The following is a 16316-nucleotide window of genomic DNA, read 5'->3' as shown; positions in this document are numbered from 1 at the left end:
TTTGGTTGCATTATACTTTTTGTAGATCATTCTCTTTCTTTAGAGTTCTCAGTTTTATTGGCATATAACCATGTGTAATGGGTTCTGATAATTCTTTCTATTTATTCTGAATTTTTCATTATTTGCCTTTTTTGTTGCTAATTTGATTTTCTGCTCTTTAATCAGTGAAGCTAAACAATTTTATGAATTTCTTCAGAGAACCAGCTTTTAGTTTGGTTTATCAGTTCCATAGCCTTTTTGGTTGCAACATAAGTATTTGTCCTCTGATTTTTCAAAATTTCTTGCCTTGCAATTACTTTAAATTTATTTTCCAATTTTCACTTACATATTTAATTCATAAATTCTTTTTTTAAAATTTTACTAATGCATTTTTAGAGGTATAAGTTTTTCTCTGAGAATTGTTTTAGCTATTTTCCCCAACTATTTGGTGTTTTCTCATGATTTTTATTGTATTTCATATAACTATTAATTTGTTCTTTTATAGCCATTATTTAGAATTTCATTATTGTTTTTATTTAGTTCTGTGACTTTTGCTTGCGCTCCATTAATTGTTTACTAGTTTTATTACATATGCTCTGTAAATGATGTTTAGTATTTCTACTTTTTTATATTTATTTGCAATTGTTCTGTGCTCTAATACATGATCTATTTTTTGTAAAAGTGTCGTGTGCTGATAAATGTATATTCTTCATAGTGTCCATTCAGAAAGCACTATAAATCTTTTAGTTCTAAATTGTCGAACAATTTGTTCAGTACTATATTTTCCCATTTGTTTATCTTTCTCTAAGATTTGTCCAACTCTGGCAATGATAGTAGGAGGAATATGCAATAATGGAAGCTTGAGCTGATAGCATTAGAAGAATCACTCCATACACAAGTTGGAAAAAATGAGAAGTTAGACCAGGTATCTCTAAGGCCCTTTACATATCTAAAGGTCTGTGTTATAGCTGTGTTACATCACTTAACCTCTCTGGCCTCAGTTTCCTCAGTGATGCATTAATTATAGGAAGAGAATGACTAAGTCATAAAGTAATTCTGCCTGAAAGCAAAATACCTTGCTTTACAATGGGATACAATGGTGATTTCTGGATATGGATGAGAAGAATAGAAAATAAGAGGATATTCAAATACATGCAAAGCAGAGATTGGATTCTTGGAAGTGAATAATCTAGTAGCTGATTTTCATTATCAAATTCTAGAAAAATGCAATTCATTAAGTAGTATGCTTGCCATCAAGAAAAGGCTTAAATGAAACTGTTGCTTCACCTGCTAAAAACCTATATTTTAAGTGAGGCGGGGTTGGCTAGGTTCAGAAGGAGACTCCTCTTTTCTGGGTAAGGGATGGATTCAGAATTCTAGATTTAGAGAGCTCCTCACAACTTAGAAACTAAGAAGAAAACAACAGCTTTACATTAATCTTAGCGGTAGGGTAGGGTGTGACATTATAAAAAGAAGGCAAATATTAGAGAAGGTGAATCTGAGGGAAAAGAATTCTACCATAAAGGGGTCTGGTAAGTTTTAGAAATGGGAGAAACTATCCTGAAGGATCTTGAAGGCCAGGTGGCTTTTTCTTATGTTTGCTCAGAAAACAAGTCTTCCTGTTCCTATATAGGAAGCTTTCTCTTCTTATTCATTTGTTAAGTTGCTCCCAACACATGCTCATCTGATTTGACTTTTGTATGTACATTTTAATCATGATTTACTTGCTCCAGTTGACACCTAGTTTTCGGGCATACTTCTATTTTTGTTTTCTTAATAGAACTGCAAGAGGCAGCATCTGACCATCTGAATATTCTTCTAAAGATCTCCTTTGGCAACTAAAACTTTCACATTAAAATGCTATACGTCTCCTCTGTCTTCCTGTAGTTAACCTGACCCCAGCTATAGAGATTAGATTATCCCTCTGCCCTAACAACTAAGCCCCTAAATTAAAATACATAAATGGTCCTTTTTTTCTCCCTTTCCTCCCAGCCTAGTCACATAAAATTGTTTATCTGTTTCATAAGGGCAGTTAAGTGGCACAGTGGATAGAGTACTAGACCTGGAGTCAGAAAAACTCATCTTCCTGTGTTCAAATCTGGCCTCAGACAGATGTGACTATGGGCAAGTTACCTCAGTTTCCTCATCTATAAAATGAGCTGGAGAAGGAAATGGCGAACCACTCAAGTACCTTTGCCAAGAGAACCCCAAACAGGGTCGCTGAGTCAGATACAACTGAACAATAACAACAGTGTTCCATAGAGGGTTTTCTACATGTCTTTCCCATTTCTGCACAAGGAAGTAAATTATAATATCCCTTTTAGTCATCTCTTTCGTGTTTCATGACTCAGATTCATTTTTGAATAGCGGAATTTTTTTTTTTTGGTTTTCAATAATTTTTTTTTCTGGCTCTCTATGGTAACCCTTCTTTGTTATTCATTGTAGTTAATGTGCATTATTTGGGAACATGCATTTGTCTCTTACAATGCTAATTCCAAAGGAAATCTCGAAAAAAGTTTCATTTGAGATTTGCTGGTTGGCCCTTGGGTAAGTGACAATATGATCTCTTTTTGAGTTTAGGTGTCAAAAACCATGGCAGTTTAGATGAAACATTTTCAAATCAGACTTTAAATCAGGTAGTGTCAGACAATTACATTTCAAATCAGACTTCCATAAGCCATAATAGTTGAGGTGTTTTGTTTTTTAATAGCTATCATGCAGATGTAATCAATCAGTACATTCAAAGCATGGAACCAGAGGCAAAGAGTGAAGCAATGTAGTTTACTGGAAAGTGCCCTAGCTTAGGAGTCAGGAAACCTGGGTTTTCACCCTCTAACCATTCTTGTGAGAAATCATCAATTCACCTCACTAGGTTTCATTTTCTCCCTTTGTAAATAAAGGGGTGGGTGGAGGGTAAGGGTAGGGAACCTATGGCCTCGAGGCCACATGTAACATTCTACATCCTCAAGTATGGTCCTTGGAATCCAAACTTCAGAAAACAAATCTTGTCCCGGTCTGGGAGGGTCTCTAAGGTCCTGAGCACTCTGACTTGAGCACTCTAAGACCATAGGGCTATTATTATTTAATAAAGTAGGGGTTTAAGGTAGAAACCTTGATCAGTTATTTATTAACTATCATGCAAATCATCTATAATCTATAATCATATTCACTAACAATATTCTGCCATTTAGAGAATTGACAAAATGTAGACTGCCAGTCATTTCTTACAGCTAAGTTATGGAGTTATTATGGCAGATTTTGACAATATTTTTAAACTTTTTTGAATTATGTTAAAACATAGGGAACATTAACATTTTACTTTAAAATATCTATAGACATTGAATTTTTATTGAGACATTTATTTAGACTTTTCTAATAAATGATTGCTTTTTACTTTGTCAAAGTCTTTTTCTGCAGTTATTAATATAATCTTTGGTTTGGGGTTTTTTTGTTTTTACTATGATTAATCATATTAGGGGAGCTAGGTGGCAGAGTGGATAGAGTGCCTGGCCTGGAGTCAGCAACACTGATCTTCCTGAGTTCAAATTTGGCTTCCGCTACTTACTAGCTGTGTGACTTTGGGCAAGTCACTTAACCCTATCTGTCCCAGTTTCCTCTTCTATAAAATGAGCTGGAGAAGGAAATGGCAAACCATTCTAGTATCTTTGCCAAGAAAACCCCAAATAGGGTCACGAACAGTCAGACACAACTGAAATGACTGAACAACAACAATTACATTGTTTTCCTGTTGACTCAGGCCAATCTCATAGTTAGGAACAAAATGAAACACTTGGTTTATTTAGCCACAGCAAGGGAGGAAGATTCAATGAGGATACGATGTTGATTCAGTGAAGAACATCTTTCCTGCATTTGGTGTTGATAATGTTACTGGTCTTCAGGTCAGAAGCCTGAGGAAGGAGCCAAGTGACTGTTCATAACCTCGTCTTTCTCCATACGGCAACAAGGAGCCATGAAAATGGCTGAGCCGATTAGGGCTCCAGGACAATTTCAATACCAAAAACTAGCCCAGCCTATGTGAAGCAGGGTCCTTGGATATTTCTCCCACCACATATTGTAGAGAGATAACTTGGTTCTATAATCAATAGTTTTTATATATTGCTATAGTCCTTTTGCTAGAATTACTTTTGCAATCTTTATATCAATGTAACTCTAAGCATCTCCACATTAAGCTTGTGTATAATGAGGCAGATTTTAAAAGGCCCAAAGTTCATATTAATTCTGTCCTTAGAAGTTAAAAAAAAAGTAAATAAGAAATGTATAATAATTTGTGATTATGCCCTAATTAGTATGAAAACTCTCTAACAATGAGCTGGGAGGTTGGGATCCCAATCCTGAAATAGAAAAGGTCATTCTCCTGTGTGGTTCTCACACCTTCATGTCTCAAACAATTGGACGTGTTAGGACAGGGTCAACCACAGATGGTCATGAGAAATGTAACCTGAGCTTCAAAGTCTTTTTATATGGGACTTTCCTTATTGTTGGAGATTGATTACTCAGTGCTTCACACCTGCATGTAGGGTGGAGTTGGTGAGAGCTTTTGAGAGGAGACATTCTGGTTTTCTGCCTCTCAGCTTTAAAAAAAGAAGTCATGCCATTCCAGACTCTCTTCAGGTCCCTGAGACTCTCTCTAGTTGGAGCTGAGTTATCACGTTCCCAGTGAGAAAGCTCCTACCCTTGCCTGGGATATATTCTACTATATATGCTTCCTCTGATTTCTGTTTGGATAAATAAGTTCATCTGCTATTTATTATTACTGTTCATTATGGAAATGGTATCTGGTAGGAAAGAAGTCAAGCCTTAGATATATAGATTGGCATATTACTCCCCCATTAAGGGGTAACTATCAGGAGAAATAAATAATAAGAAGATACAGTTTGCCTAGATTTTAGCAAAGTTTTTCATAAAATATCTCTTAATATTGTCATGGAGAAGATGGAGAGACACAGATTAGACGATAATACAATAAATGGATGTGGAACTGACTGGATGGCTGGACTCAAAGAGTTATTGTTAATGATCAGTGTTGCACAAGGTCTTCAGTGGAGGGCCATAGGGATCTGTGCTTACTCCTGTGATGTTTAATATTTTTAGCAATGATTTAGATAAAGGCACAGTGGCATACTCATCAGATTTGCAGATGGCACCTAGCTTGGAGCAATAGTGTACATAGTGGATGACAGAGCATTAGGCTGAATCTAATAAGATGAAATGCTATAGGGCTAAATGCAATTGCTTGGATACAAAAAAAATCAATTTCACAAATATAAGATATGTAGGTTATAAAACAGTTGTTCAGAAAAAGATGTGGGACTATTAGTATAATGAAAGCTCAATATAAGTCAGTATAGTGTGACAGTAAAAAAAAAATGTAATCTTGGGCTCCACAAAGAGGGGTGTAACTTCCTGTAATAGACAGGTGATAGTCCCATTGTACTCTGCCTTCATCAGACCTCATCTGGAGTATGGTGTTCAATTCTGAATGCCATGGACACTGACAAACTGGAGATTGTTGAGGGGAGGGTAACTAGGGCCCTGTCATATAAAGATTGGTTATAGGAGCTGAATGTGTTTAGGCTGGGGAAGATAAGACTCTGGAGAGACATAACTGTCTTTGAGTATTTGAAGGGCTATCATATATAGAAGGGATGATATTTGTTTCTTTTGGCCTCAGAAGGCAGATGCAGGAGAAAAAAGTGGAAGTGCAGAGACAAATTTAAGCCTGTTATCAGAAGTTCTTAACAACTAGAGCATTCTAAAAGTGGGATAGACTACTTCAAACATAATGGGTTCTCTCTCTTTGGAGGTCTTCAAGCACAGGCTGGATCACCGTTTGTCAGGTATGTTGTAATGGGAACTGCTTTCCAGTATGAGTTGGAACAGATGGCTACTGGAGTCTCTTTCAAATATCAGATTCTGTTATTTTATTTAAAATGGTTATACTGATATTAATTAATGATACTGACCTATGATTCTTTGTTTTGTCTTCCCTGACTTAGGTATTTGGACTGTAGTTCAAACTATAGTCTCAAAAAATGAATTGGATAGGCTACTCCCTTTCTCAGTTTTTGAGAGGAATTTGTGCTCTATAGGTATGAATTAAGTTGTTCTTCAGAAATTTGATAGAATTCAGTGGTAAATCCAATTGGGCTAGATTTATTTTCCCCCCACTTTAGCAATTCATTTACAATTAGCTAGCCTAGTTTCTTTTTCTGCAATTGGATAGGGCTCTGTCTTGGGCTCTCTTGTCTTCTCTCTATATACTATTTCACTTGGTGACCTCATCATTTCCCATAAATTTGATTATCACCTCTATGCTGATGATTTTCAACTCTACTTATCAAGCCCTAACCTCTCTGCTGACCTCCAGTTTCTCATCTCCAACTGCCAATTAGACATCCCAAACCAGATGTCTTAAACTCAATGCATACAAAACTGAACTCATTATCTTTCCTCCCAAACACTCCCTGTCCCCTTCACAACTTCCCTATTAATACTGAGGGCACCACCATCCTCCCAATCCCCCAGGTTTGCATCCTAAATGTCAGCTTCAACTCCTCACCACCTTTCACCTACCATATCCAATATGTTGCCAATGCCTGTTAATTCATCTGTCAATTCAAATGCCTGCAACATCTCTAGAAGATTATCCTTTTCTCTCTTCTGATACTGCTACCACCCTGGTGAGGGTCCTCATCCAGTCATGGACTGTTACAATAGCTTATTGGTTGGTCTGCCTGCCACAAATCTCTCCTTATTCCAGTCCACCTCCAAGTCAGCCACCAAAATGATTTTCCTAAAGTGCAAGTCTGATCATGTACTCAGTAAACTCCAGTAGCTCCCTGTCACTTCTAAGATCAAATACAAAATCCTCTGTTTGGTATTCTTAGCTCCCACCCCTACCACCTTTCCAGTCTTCTTAAATCTTAATATCTCCATATTTACTCCTCAATCTAGTGATGCTGGGCTTCCTTGAGAATCTGGAAACAAGAAACCTCTTGGCTCCAGGCATTTTTTTCTGGCTGTCTCCCATGCTTGGAATGTTCCCTCCTCAGCTCTGCCTACTGACTTCCCTGTCTTCCCTTAAGTTCTAGCTAAAGGTCCAACATTTGCAGGAAGCCTTTCCCAATCCCTCTTAATTCTAGTGCCTTCTCTCTATTGATTATTTCCTATATATTCTATATAGAGACTATTTGTACATAGTTGTTTGCGTGTTGTCTCTCCCACTACATTGTGAGCTCCTCCCTGGTGCAGACTGTCTGACTTTCTTTGTATCCAGCATGTTTAGCACAATGTCTGGCACATAGCAAGTGCTTAATAAATAGTTCATTCACTGACTCATCTGCAAAATGAGAATAATAATAGCACCTACCTCCCAAGATTTTTTGTGAGGTTAAAATGAGATATTTTTAAAGTACTTAGCACAGTGCCTGGCACATGGTAGGTGCTTAATATTTGTTTCCTTCCTTCTTTCATATAGTTACTTTTTAAATTTTTTTCTGATCATTTATTTATTTCTCTCATTCATTTGTTTAGTTAGTTAATTAGTTTGTTTGTTTGTTCTTTGATCCATGATTATTCAGGATGTAATAAGTCTTCATTTAGGTCAGTATCTTTTGTTTGTATTCCTTGTATTGCTATTTTATAAAATTGAAGTCTACAGAGGCCACTAGGTGGCACAGTGGATAGAGCACCAAGCACCAAGTCAGAAAGACATGAGTTTATTTTAATCCATCCTCAGTTCTTTATATATTTTAGATATGAGACCTTTATCTTATAAACTGTCTATAAATTATTTCCCAATTTTATGCTTTCCATCTGATCTTGGCTACATTTGTTTTATTTGTACAAAACCTTTTTTAATTTAATGTGATCAAAATTTCCATTTTATACCTAACTTTGCTCTCTATCTCTTGTTTATTCACAAATTGTTCACCTGTCTATCAGTCTAATAAGTAGTATGTTCCATGTTGTTCTAATTTTCTTGTAAAATCTCTCTTTAAATCTAGATCATGTATCCATTTTGACCTTATCTTGATAAGTGGTGTAAGATTTTGGGCTATACACAGCTTCTACCATACTACTTTCCAGTTTTTCCAACAATTTTTACCAAATAATGAATTCTTATCCCAAAATCTTAAGTCTTTACCCTTGTCAAATACGAGGTTATTATGTTTATTTGCTGCTGTAGGTTGTATGTCTACTCTATCCCATTGATCTACCTTTCTATTTCTTAGCTAGTACCAGATAGTTTTGATAATTCCTGAAATGCTTTTTTCTTATTTCATAAATTAAAGCTGAAATAAATTTTTAAAAATCCATCCTCAGACACTTGCTAGCTGTGTGACTCCAGGCAAATCATTTAATCTCTCAGCCTCATTTCCTCATTGGCAAAATGAGGATAACAATAGCACCTATCTCCCAAGGTTGTTGTGAGGATCAAATGAGATAATAATTGTAAAGTACTTAGCATAGTGCCTGGCACATGGTAAGTACAATATAAATAAAATAGTAGTTATTATTATTATTTCTCTGTGCCCTAGCACATTGTCTTTTTGTAAAGGTACATGCAGCACTAGAAAATACATATATTCATTAATGTTTCCATTTAGTAGCAGTCATACATCTTTTGGTGCTAAATTCTCCAATAGTTTGTTCAATTCTATATTTTCCTTTGTATTTATCTTTTTGTTAATTTTGTCTAGCTTTGATAAGGGAACATTAAAGTCACCTTCAATTATTGTATTACTATATATGTCTTTTTGCAATAGAGTTAACTTTTTCTTTGTGAATTTAGATGGCATGCCAGCTAATACATATATATGTATGTGCATATGTATATACATATATGTATATGTATATATATACTACTTTATTGTCTATAGTTCATATATGCATATGTTCAAAGGACAGTGAGGAAATCAGATTTGTTGGGGTAAAGTTTTCCTATAAACAATAGATACAAACAAAACTATTCCTAGGAAAAAATAATTTGAAAAGAGAAGTGGGGTGGGGCAGTGCTCTGGGGCACAGAGAACAATCCATGCACAAGTAGACTTGCTTTGGTAAAGGAGAAAGCCTGTCTCTCAGAGAGTTGGGGCAGTCCTGAGAAGCAAGAGATGGAAACAGAAGGCATGTGAGGGAAGTTCTCCACTCTCCTCCTCTACCAAGTGCCACATTTTCCACAGGTAAGTGCCCTATGGCAAAGCCCTTTGCTAGTTACAACTTTGTACATAGACAACTTTTTCTTGGTGGTGTTCTCTGCTTAGCTACAGATGTTGGCCTGGTGAATATTTCATGTTCTATTGCAGCCTTAAGTGTTACCCACACCATCTGAAAGCTGACAGAATATATTATTTCTTCTAGAATATTTTTGCAATTTTCCTCAATTAGATTGATGAAAGGGAAGGAAGTAGATTGGATTCCTTAGTGACAAAAACTGACTTTTTAGCTGTTATTCAACACTAAAGAAAAGAATATATGACAACTATAAGTTAGATGCTAAATTATGGAAAACAGGTTAAAAAAAAGTTAAAGTTTAGGAGACTAAAGCAATGTGTGTTTAAGGAAAGTTTTTTGCCTTTAGTAAAGAGTCTAGCAAAAGCTTTCATCTGGAAAAATAGCTTTTCTGGTTTGCTTTCAAATAACAAGATAATATATCCTGGATAATATTTTCATCTTCTAAATTGCTGTTAAATCATAAAAAGAGAGATGGTTTCATTTTCTGTTTTTACTACATTGAGACATGGAAGCCCTGATTATTCAAAATGTATTTTTGGGTGGGAGAACAAAGGAAGGTGAGGTGGGAATGAGAGAAATGGAGAAAAAATAATCATTTGGGAGGGGAAGAGAGAATAGGCATTTATATAGTACCTACTATGTGCTAAGTACTTTTTACAAATATTCTCTCATTTGATCCTCACAATATCCCTATGAGGTAGGTTCTGTTATGATCCCTATTTTACAGTTGAGGAAACTGAGGCAGAGGCTAAGTTACTTGTCCAGGGTTACACAGCTAGTAAGTGTTTAAGGCTGGATTTAAACTCAGGTCTTCCTGACTTCAAGCCCAGTGCTCCATCCTCTGTGCTACCAGCTGCCTCTAGGAGGGAACAAAAGGGTTAAATTACTGAAGATTCTCCTGAAGAGTGATTAGATATCTACAGGGGAGTATTTAAGCCCTACAGAAGCTTCCCAAGTAGAGCTGATATATATATATATAGTGATTTAAGGATTGTCTCTGTAAAGAAAGAGACAGAGGTTCCTCACATATGGACTTTTCTGTTACAGGGGCTACTCAAGGAACTGCAGCTAAGTGGTGCAGTAGAGAGGGCCTGGAATGAAGAAGATCTAAATTCATATCTGGACTCAAATACAAAGGTGTGTGACCCTGGGGAAGTTACTTAACCTCAGTTTCCTCAATTGTAAAATGGGAGGTAATAATAGCACCTAGTTGCCAGAGTTGTGAGTTTGAAATAAAATATTTGTAAAGCAGTGTGCCTGACATATAGTAGAGGCTTTATAAATAAATGCTTGTTTCCTTCCTACTCAGGTAGAGTAAATTTTGCCAAATTACCCTCCATTTAAATGAGTGCCCCCAAAGTATAGCATGCCCTTCAGGACAGAGATGACCTCTTTCAAGAGTTGGTAGAACAAGAAGAGATAATGAAGTTGGAACCCCCTCTAATCTCCCTACTACTCTAATGTACCACAACCACTTAGTATCCAGGAGAGTTAGTTGGAGTCTGATAAGCAGGAAGACACAAGTGATGGACACATCTCAAAAGACTTTAAATAAAAGAGATAACTTACCAGTAGTACAAGGACTGTCTGAACCAGACAAGGACTCAGAAAGTGATGTTTCCAGTGAAACAGATTTAGTTGTTCAGTCACGTCTGACTCTTTGTGACCCCATTTGGAGATACTAGAGTAGTTTGCCATTTCCTTCTCCAGCTCCTTGTACAGATGAGGAAACTGAGGCAAACAGAGTTAAGTGATTGCCCAGAGTCACACAGCTAGTGTCAGAGACCAGATTTGAACTCAGGAAGATGAGTGCTTTTGACTTCAGATCTGGCACTCTATCCACTGTGCCACTTAGCTGCCCTAGTGAAGAGGATACCTCATACTGACACCTAACAGACTTGACTGAGCCCAGTTCCATTGTGACAAGTAGACTGAATCTAGAGACTGCACCTACCTGGACTATAATTTCCACCATAGAGACAAGGTACACAGAAACCATCAGAGCCTAGAACTATTGAGGTTTAGGGATGCTGGGACCCCCAAAATCACAAGAGGGTCCTACTCAAAAGAATTCTACCCAAGCCTTCTTTAAGCCAAAGACAAGGTTTATTACAACATCCATCTTATTGTGCAGACTCTAAGCATTTGTATTGCTAATGAAAGGGGGCTAGATTTTAAGAAATTGAGCACCATAATAGAGACAAAATAGACCGTATCTACAGAAAGACTGTGGGAGGGATCTAGGAGTGGCCAAGCAGTCTGCTGGGACTGTGAGGTAATAGAATGCCTTGGCCTGGGAGAATGTAGCCTAGCTAGGATTAAGGGTGGGAAGTGGCTGGGCTGTAGGGAGATAAGACCATGGAGGGCTAGGCTAGGTTAAGGGTAACAGAATTGGGAGATTGGGCCTAGCCACAATGAAGGGCCAGCTGATGGGATTATAGCCTCAGGGGAATGCCAGAGATTTGGCAGTGTAGAAAAATCCAGGGCTTTTCCTTTCTGGGGTCCAGATCCCATCGTCATCAGAGCTACTGCTAACTAGCCAGCAACCTTCCACAAATTCAGAGCTGATTATAGGCATGCTGATGATGACTGTGATTCCATCAACTAGTTGAAGTGAAGGAGCAAACAGACAAGTCACAAGAGAGCCAGGTCTATCTGACCTATGGTCAGTTTAATCTACAACATTGAGGCTGAAACTGAAGAAGCAGTTACACATGTAGCCAGATGAAAATAATCGTCTACTCACGTGATGTGTGCTTTGCATGTAATTATACATGTTTACTGATGTACATGTCAGTTAGCACCTGTTCTGAATAAATCGATTTTATTATTTTAATTGTGCAGAGGCTTGTCTAGGCATGCCCAGATCTGCTAACATGCAAGCTCCCTCTGTCCTTCCAGCTGTGACCAGAGGGTAAAGATCACAGTTCACCCATAGAGAAAGCACCATGACCTGAACCAGTGACAAAGGAAGGATTTCTTTCCCTTGCTCTTTTACTCTGGCTCTCAGAAATGGGTTTGGGCTCTTTGTTTCTGTTCCGTGTAGTCTGTCCTTGGTTTCTCATTTTCAGGAGCTGGGCAATGATTCTCAGGAGGGATCAAGCCGTGACAAACTTGGAATCGGGATTCCAGGTGGAATGTTGCAGCTTTATGCCTGGTAAAGAAGCCCTGAGAAGTGGGCGTTGTCTGGAACTCAATCCTGATAGAGGTTTTGGATTTGGAAATGGGATTATGCTCCAGAGAAACCGAGCTAACCTAAGAGCCTAATCCTCTTGCCCTTCCCAGAGACTCAAGTAGTACTCAGGTGGGAAGGAAATTATGCCTTTCACCTGTTGGAGAGAATAAGTTCATATATTTGCTATCATACCTTTTGAAGTAAATGTTCCTTTGTAAAAACTAACCTTTTAGTGGCTTAAATAGAAACGGAATAATGAAGGGACCCCCTACAATTGGAGGGAACACCATCTTTGGGGGCTGGAGCCATTGACAGAGAGCCTACCTACCTCCCAAAACCCTTTTAGGGTACTGGCAAAACCCTGAGGAATGAGTGAAATGTAACACCTGGACTTCAGGCAGTTGGGGGGCGGGGCAGGACAGTCAATGTTACAAAACATATGTTTATGTACCAGTGTCGCGCATATACTATAGCTATATGTGTGATGTATCATGTTGCTGTTTGTTAATTTGCATTTATGGTGATGCTTACGCATGTTTTATTTAATGTATACTTGCAGGGAATGTGGGAGATGATCACAGATTTAGAGCTGGAAAGAACCTGAGAGGTGAGATCTAGCCCAGAAAGGTGCCTAAAGTTACATGGGTAAAAGGCAGAGACAGCACTAAAACTCAGGTCTGCTGACTCTAAATCTAACACACTTGCTACTGTACCTCTCTGGCTCGTGATCACCTATTATACTGGGATAATTCTCCTTGCTCTTTCAAACACTGACGTTTCTGTTGATACTCGTGGTGCCTATTTTTAGATTTCAAGTATCCCTCCACTGACGTCAAAAGGACTAACGACAAAAATTGTGGCCTGGGGAGGAATGCAGCATGCCCTCTGGGAGAGAGACGGCGCCTCTGGAATTGGAGAAATGAGGAAACTAAGAGGGGCACATGCTTCTAGCTTCTTCCCCCCCCCCCCATTCTCAGTGGTAATTCGCAAAGGGAGAATAGGGAAAAAAGATAAAGGAAGGGAGAGCTTGGGGGCAGCACAGCAATGGGGCTAGACTGCCACCTGGCTGGGGAAAAGTAGCTGCTATGGAGGACCGAGTTTAAGACAGTCCTGGCACAAAGATGCAAGATACCGGATGCTAGTCCTGCTAATTAAGGAAAAATCATAATTTGAATAGCGTCAATCATTTTGTATAGTGGTAGACCCTGGAACCTTTCTAATATAGGATAATTTAATGACAGCTTCTTATTATTTAAATTATTTTTAAGAATTTTATCATATGTTGAATGAAGTGAGTAAAACCAGGAGAACATTGTACACCGTAACAGCAACATTGTGTCTAGACTGACTTTGTTAGACTTAGCTCTTCTCAGCAACACAATGATCGAAGACAACTCCAAAAGACTCCTGATGGAAAAATACTATCCACATCCAGAGAAGAACTACGGAGTCTGAATGCAGATTGAAGTATACTATTTTCTCTTTTTTTTTTCCTTTCTCATGGTTTTCCCCTTTTGTTCTGATTCTTCTTTCACAACATGACCAATGTAGAAATAGGTTTAATGTGATTGTACGTGTATAGTTTATATCATATTGCCTGTCATCTTGGGGAGGGGGAGGACAGGAAGGGAGAAAAAAATACGGAACTCAAAATCTTACAAAAGTAAATGTTGAAAACTAAAATAAATGATTAAAAAATAATTTTATCATAAAGGGAATGTCATTTATTATTCATTAATAAGAACCTTCTCTCTTCTCTCCTATCTGCAAACTCTAAAAATAAATTCCTCTAATAACCTTTGTTTTGTAGCCTCTTGTTTCCATACCTTCCTGATCCTAGTATAATACAATTTTACTTTCATTTTTTAATACAAAAGTAATTTCTGTCTTTTCTGTGTAGGAAAATTGGGGCAGAGAAAAGAGAAAGGAACACCCAAGTTTCAGACCTTTCTCTTCAGCAAGAGAATTTTCTTCTAGCTAAAGCAAGTACTTTCACTCATAAGGTAAATGTGTTTACTAACCATATACATTTGTATGCTTATCTTGCTCCTGGGCACTTTGCACTCTTGGAAGCATTTTTATACACCATACATACTTACCTATCTTCTTTTGTTTCAATAAATGTTTTCCAAATTTAGTCAGCACCATAAAAATGTTTACTGCTCAATTTTAAGCATTTCCCATTCTTCTAGTATAGTATAATACCATCATTCTACATGAAACAAACATTTTATTACCTTGTGTACCATAGGGTCGACCCTATGAGGTGAAGGAGATCAACTGCTCTCTCCTTTGGCCCATGCCTTTGGATTGCGGACATAGTGCTGTGCAGCTACTCCCCTCCTCTTCCCATGGAGTACAGTGGAGGGGGGGATAAGGATGAGGGTGGAAAACCTTCTTATTCATTTGCCTCAGTTCTATACCTACAAATTGTTCTACGCATGTGAGAGTAGGAAAGGAATGGAGTAGGGAGAGACCATCTCCATCACATCAGACCACTGTCAGCTATTTTGAGCTCCTAGGGCAGAAGACCCAGATTGAGATGTCTATTTTGGGAGGTTTATGAAAAGGGGAAGTGAATATAAATAAGAATCTCTCATTCAATTCTTGAGTCCCAATGGGGCTCAAGTGGAGAACCTCGCTTATTTTGCTTGGTGATCTCATCAGTTCCCATGGTTTCAATTATCATCTCCACGCAGGTGATTCTTTGATCCTTTTATCCAACCCTAACCATTTTTCGGACTTCAGTACATTTTGAAGATTGGACTCTGCCCAAGAACCGCTTAATGGCTATTTTCTTGGGCCCTTCTAGTTGAGAGTGAATGTAAATAGAAACGGTTTCTCTTTTGGTGAACAACCCTGAGGGTCTTCCCCTCCCAGTTTGATTTTTTTTCTTTTATTAAAGGAGCCATCCTTTTAAAGAGGCCTATTCACTGAATGAGCATTACTGTACTCAGTGTGAGAACTTGAGAAGACCTTAGCTTAAAACAGCCAAGTCTCCCATTGCATCCCGAGCCATCTCCAGTTGTCCTGATGAATATCTGGCCACTGGATCCAGATGGCTCTGGAGGAGAAAGTGAGGCTGGTGACCTTGCCCAGCACCCCCTCACTCAAATCAAAGTCAATTGCAAGTCATGTCTTCATCTCACTGATGTCATGGTCCTCTTTGAGAATGAAGGACAAACACAACATTTTGAACTGGATGTTCTATAGACATCTTACATTTGACATATCCAGAACTGAATTCAGGGGCAGTTAGGTGGCACAGTGGATAAAGCTCCGGCGTTGGAATCAGGAGGACCTGAGTTCAAATCCGGCCTCAGACATTTGACACTTACTAGCTGTGTGACCCCTAGACAAGTCACTTAATCCCAAATGCCTCATCAAAAAAAAAAAACCCACAACTGAATTCATTCTCTTTTCCCAGCCTTCTTGATGTCTCTGCATACTTTGACCCAGTTGGCCACTCTCTTCTCCTTGATCCTCTCTTCTCCCCAGGCTTCTGTGGCACTGCTCATTTAGATGAGGTTTCTGTTACTGGGCCAAATCGTCTGCCTCCATCCCTGGCCTCAGTCTCTTGGTGATCCCCTGCTGATTATGGTCTGAGCTTGTCTGTATCTTCTTTTGACATTCTCCAATCAGGAATTGGTTCTTTCTTCTGTGCCTCTACCAAGATGCAGGGAGATGTTGGAGATCATACTGATTTCAAGACTCCTGCTCAGCCATCTCAGAGTTGGCCTCCAGATACTAGGTCAGCTCTGCTTCCTTATGCAGGAACCTATGGGCGCTGGTTCTATTTTGACAAGCCTGGCCTGGAATCTGGCTTCAGGTGCCAGATTACTTGCATTCATGCTAACTATTAAGACCACTGTTCAGTTTTGGCTGGTTTCAGATCTATATGCTG

This window comes from Phascolarctos cinereus, unplaced genomic scaffold (assembly GCF_003287225.1).
Source record: "Phascolarctos cinereus isolate Bilbo 61053 unplaced genomic scaffold, phaCin_HiC Scaffold_726;HRSCAF=1367, whole genome shotgun sequence".
In the NCBI taxonomy this organism is placed as follows: Eukaryota; Metazoa; Chordata; class Mammalia; order Diprotodontia; family Phascolarctidae; genus Phascolarctos; species Phascolarctos cinereus.
The sequence above is the reverse complement of the archived record's forward strand: the minus strand, read 5'-3'. Positions refer to the sequence as shown.